Source organism: Notolepis coatsorum (assembly GCF_963971535.1).
Source record: "Notolepis coatsorum genome assembly, chromosome: 6".
NCBI classification, from domain to species: domain Eukaryota; kingdom Metazoa; phylum Chordata; class Actinopteri; order Aulopiformes; family Paralepididae; genus Notolepis; species Notolepis coatsorum.
In genome coordinates this window covers 50,613,446-50,618,544 of record NC_140170.1, presented here as the reverse complement: position 1 = coordinate 50,618,544, position 5,099 = coordinate 50,613,446, and the positions used below count along the sequence as shown (strand labels likewise).

The following is a 5,099-nucleotide window of genomic DNA, read 5'->3' as shown; positions in this document are numbered from 1 at the left end:
TTTCGGTAGCCGACACCCTACTGAGAGCAAGGCTCTTCAGTGGCTTCTGACCGAGGCCGAGGCCCAATGACCGAGGAGGATTTTTTAACGGATATCAAAATTTTTACACACAAAACACTCGGACAGGGAATCAGTGTGGTGACCTTTCCAGCCTCCCGGTCGGTCTGCCCCGGAACCTGGATAGCTGGAGATGGGGAAGAAAACACTTGTTGCAGCTCCAGAAAAGTCAAGGCAAAGGAGAAATGGCACCAGGTATGAAAAAGATAGATTTATTTAATGACAAAATAAAACAAAACAAAAAATAAAAAGATACATAACATAAGTGAAGTTGTAGAGGGGGGAGAGAGAGAGATGAAAGAGAGAGGAAAGAGAGAGCCGTTTGGCCTCACCCCCCCACACTCCTCACTGACATAAACAGCAGTCCGTCTCAACCCAACAAACAGAAATATGGACAACAAGAAAGATTAGCCATGACTGCCTTTTCATTTTTAAGTCATTACAAAAAATGATAATTATAATAACAATCGACATTCATTATTATTAATAATAATAATAATAATAGTAGTAGTAATAGCAACATCTTTAACGATAGAAACTGTCCCTCGGTCCTGGTGGGGTAATAAATCAATCAACTGATAAATCAGTGGTTTAGGCTGAGACTAACAGACAGAGACAGATAGAAAGATAAAGAGAGACAGGCAGTATCTGAATGTTCAATTCTACCTACTCGGTCAGTAGTATGCAGGAGGTGACTGAACTCCACACCCATCAGTACATTAATATCAACACATTATTATACAAAATAATATGTAGTCAATCAATGTGTTCTGCTGGTAGTAACATATGTCCTGTGTTGTTTGATGACAAATCCTATGACGTCAAGCTGCATCTCCAGAGACGGTTGAAGGAGAGTTCTACAGACCGGCATGTCCCCACGCCTCTAGCTGACCGGCATGTCCCCACGCCTCTAGCTGACCGGCATGTCCCCACGCCTCTAGCTATGCTCTTCTTTCATATAATACTAATTCAATATACGAGGTATGAAAAAATGACTGTCCATAATGTCTTCCGGTGACGCTTTCATTTAGGAGGCACGAATGATTATTAACTAGGAAATCACAGAGAACTATATGTTGACAAAGCGTAAGAACAAATAATATTGAACGGATAGTTAACTTTTAGAATTAGGTAAGCAGGTAGAAGACATGGATTTGAGAGTCAGATGGATAGTTCTAATAGTTCTAGTTCTATACTGAATGTGTGGAAGGCTCTCCCTGCACTGAGACATCCGTGCAGGGATTATGTTAACCCTTTCACTACCACTCTACCAAAGGGTTAACCCTTTCACTACCACTCTACCAAAGGGTTAACCCTTTCACTGCGACAATACAGAACGTTAACCCTTTCATTGCCACACGACAAATGGTTAACCCTTTCACAACCTTTTGTAGTGTGGCACTGGTAGTGAAAGGGTCAACATAATAGTTCCACATTAGTTCACCTAATTATTATTGTGCTCCCTAAAGTAATGCATTACCTACTTTCCCTCAACCATTTCATACAAAGTGACATCAGAGCACTCACAACTCAGAACCCAAACACAGGAAGAAAGGAAAATAAATCTGGGGAGAAGTTAGTATAATGTCTATTTCTGCAGAATTACAACCAAAAAGTTAAATTGGATGGAATTCCACACTGAAAACATGCTTACTAATAAGTAGGTAGTATTCACATTCAGATGGAGCCAAGGACAGACAGAGAGAGAGAGAGAGAGAGAGAGAGAGAGAGATGCAGAAAGTGAGAGCAAGTGGGTGTCCCGAGGCAAGTGTTAACGCACACACATACACACAAACAAACAGGAACTCTTTTCTCATCCGAGGACAAATCAAAAAGAAACAAAGACGACTAAAAATGAACAAAATAAAAACAACTAAGAAACAATGACGATAAACCTCAAAAAGAAAAACATGTTTTTTTTTAAGTTTGACTCTGCTGAAATGCATCTTTTTCTCTTTCTAAAGAAAAATAACAAATAAACAACACAAAAACTACTAATTTGCCATTGAACCCGCCCGTGACACACACACACACACATCCATCCACACACACACATCCATCCATCCATCCATCCATCCATCCATCCACACACACACACACACACACACACACCTCTCCCTCCTGATGCTCATCGACTCATGTGCGTTCTCAGATTAACCTAGGAGTGTGTGTTTGGGTGTGTGTGTCACAGAGTTCCACTACTGAAGTATCCGTTCCACAGAATAAAAAAAAAAAAAAAAAAAAAAATTCCACATTCCAGGGCCAACGTAGTTTGGGACGCCATCTTAAAAAGTCCATACAGTACAAGAGGAGAGTCCTTTATAATAATAATAATAATTATACCCACGGCGACAACAGTCAGTCAACTAATAAAAAAAAAGCCTCCAACACTTGGTTTGGACCAGTCCTGACTGGTTTGGACCGGTTTGACTGGTATGGGGTTGTAGAGAAACCAGGCAGGCCAGCATGTGGTTTTGAGTCCCATCCATGGATATAAACAGATGGTTCTACTCCTTGGTGCTCCTTGGCGCCTCCTATTGTTTTGGTGTCAGTCCAAGATACCTCAGGTTCTGGGTTTGAGTCCCAGGTAGATAAGATACCTCAGGTTCTGGGTTTGAGTCCCAGGTAGATAAGATACCTCAGCTTCTGGTTTTGAGTCCCAGGTAGATAAGATACCTCAGGTTCTGGGTTTGAGTCCCAGGTAGATAAGATACCTCAGCTTCTGGGTTTGAGTCCCAGGTAGATAAGATACCTCAGGTTCTGGGTTTGAGTCCCAGGTAGATAAGATACCTCAGGTTCTGGGTTTGAGTCCCAGGTAGATAAGATACCTCAGGTTCTGGGTTGGAATCCAAAATAGATACCTAGATAATAGATACCTAGTTCTCACTCCGGTCCCAGATACCTTCTACTATCGGTCCCAGACCCCCACACAGAGAGCCATAGTATTGGGTTCCAGTACAGATACAGATGGTTCTGAGATCTAGCCCTAGCCATAGATATCTATGGCAGACAATAGACACCAATGGTCCTGGGTTCATAAACTACCAATAAATAACTGGATCTAGTCCTGGGCCCATTATGGAGATAGTCCTGGGAGATAGCTGTGGTTCTGGGTTCCAGTCCCAGTCAGAGAGATATAGGCCAAGTCCACAGGTATTTTTTGAAACTATAGCTTTTTCTATGCGTTTTGGCATTTTGCCTGCACGCAAACTGCATTTTAGGTAACTAAAAACTGACCTTTGTGTGAAGGTTTTCAGGCCTAGTCCACAAGTACTTTTGAAAACGTAGAAAATCTCTCCATCAAGTCATGATGTCAGCATTTTCCATAAGCTCCGGTTTCACCCGTCCACACAAATACACAATTTTTTACGAGTTTAGAAAAATCGTCACCCTGGTAGGTCCGAGGTCCGTTTCCAGTGACATAAAACGCAGTTTGCGTTGTGGACGAAAGGCCAAAATGTGTAGAAAAAGCGACGGTTTCAAAAATACCCAGAAAGGCCTTAGAAACCCTACCGGTGTACAGACCACCACAACACGTCCGGGATTCTGAAATCGGGGAGGAGATAGCGGGGGGAGCATATGAATGAATGTGGATGAGAGCCGTGATGTAAGTGGTTGCAGCTACGGCTGTGGGGGTGCTAGAGACATGATCGAATAGACTTTTATGCGCCTGAGTTTCCTGAACACGGCGCGACCCATTCCTAATCGATCAGAACTAAATCGGCCGAGATCAAGTCCCTTTTCCAGCACCTACTCCCCATACACATGCGCAGATTGTCAACGGAGTCTGAACGACGCGAGATGACGCACAAATGAATGTGGACTGTTCCATCAGAGGGGGGAGCTTCGATGGCCAGTGTCCTTTCAGCCGAACAGGATAATGAAACAATGATCCCACTAAATGGCCAGACGCGTCTTATGGCGACATCTACAATTACCTCATTGAGTCTCCAGGTAGACTAATGTTTATATTTAAGTGCAGTGGTCTGTAGCCACTCACATTACCACCGAAGCTCCGCCCTCTGATGGAACAGTCCACATTCATTTGTGCGTCATCTCGCATCGTCCAGACTCCGTTGACAATCTGCGCATGTGTATGGGGAGTAGGTGCTGGAAAAGGGACTTGATCTCGGCCGATTTAGTTCTAATCGATTAGGAATGGGTCGCGCCGTGTTCAGGAAACTCAGGCGCATAAAAGTCTATTCGATCATGTCTCCAGCACCCCCACAGCCGTAGCTGCAACCACTTACATCACGGCTCTCATCCACATTCATTCATTTGCTCCCCCCCCTCTATCTCCTCCCCGATTTCAATGTAACGCGGAAGTGCAGTGGTCTATTGGTGTGGATGGGTGAAACCGGAGCTTATGGAAAATGATGACATCATCATCATGACTAATGTCCCCGTCCACACATACATGGATGTAGTATTTTCTCTACAATCAGGACCACGGAGAGCACCCTGCAGCCTCCCATCCACATGGAGATGGTGGAAGACTGAGTTTTGGGTCATGATGTCATCAGGTCATTTCATGCAAGTGCTGTTACGTTGTTGTGTGGATGGAGTAAAAAAAAAAAAAGCCTGTGTACTAGGCCATAGATACAGTGCAGGGAAATTAAATTCTTCATCCACTAGCCACAATGGCAAGTAAATCCCCACATTTCATTGTCATTTTCACAATGTTACAAGCTAAACAGATTTTCAGAATAGAACTTCCAAATGAGACCAGCTGACGCAGTGACTAGTTCAATACACAAAGTACCAGCCACAGGCAACTTTTACCCATGTTTAGCTGGTGGTTGATGTCAATTCCCCTCACTGCAGATATACACACCGACTCGTGTTTCATACATATAGACAGAGAGCTATGATCCATAAGTTCCATACAATATTAATAGCCACAGATATAAAGAGGCAGCTATGGTCCTGGCGTTACCCATATATATCCAATAATCCAAGTTCCATAGATATAAACAGATAGCTACGGTCCTGGCTCCATTCATAGATACCCGAGACGCAAGTTCCATAGATATAAACGGATA

The 5,099-nt window shown here is 43.3% G+C and overlaps 1 long non-coding RNA gene across 1 annotated transcript; it reads right to left on the bottom strand.

The window, feature by feature from the left end:
* Positions 1–253: 253 nt before the first annotated feature.
* Positions 254–3,637, bottom strand: LOC311230430. The gene is made up of 2 exons (XR_014619808.1): positions 993–3,637; positions 254–938 (listed from the first exon to the last, which is right to left on the bottom strand). It is a non-coding gene; the product is annotated as an uncharacterized lncRNA (long non-coding RNA).
* Between the last annotated feature and the right edge of the window lie 1,462 nt (positions 3,638–5,099).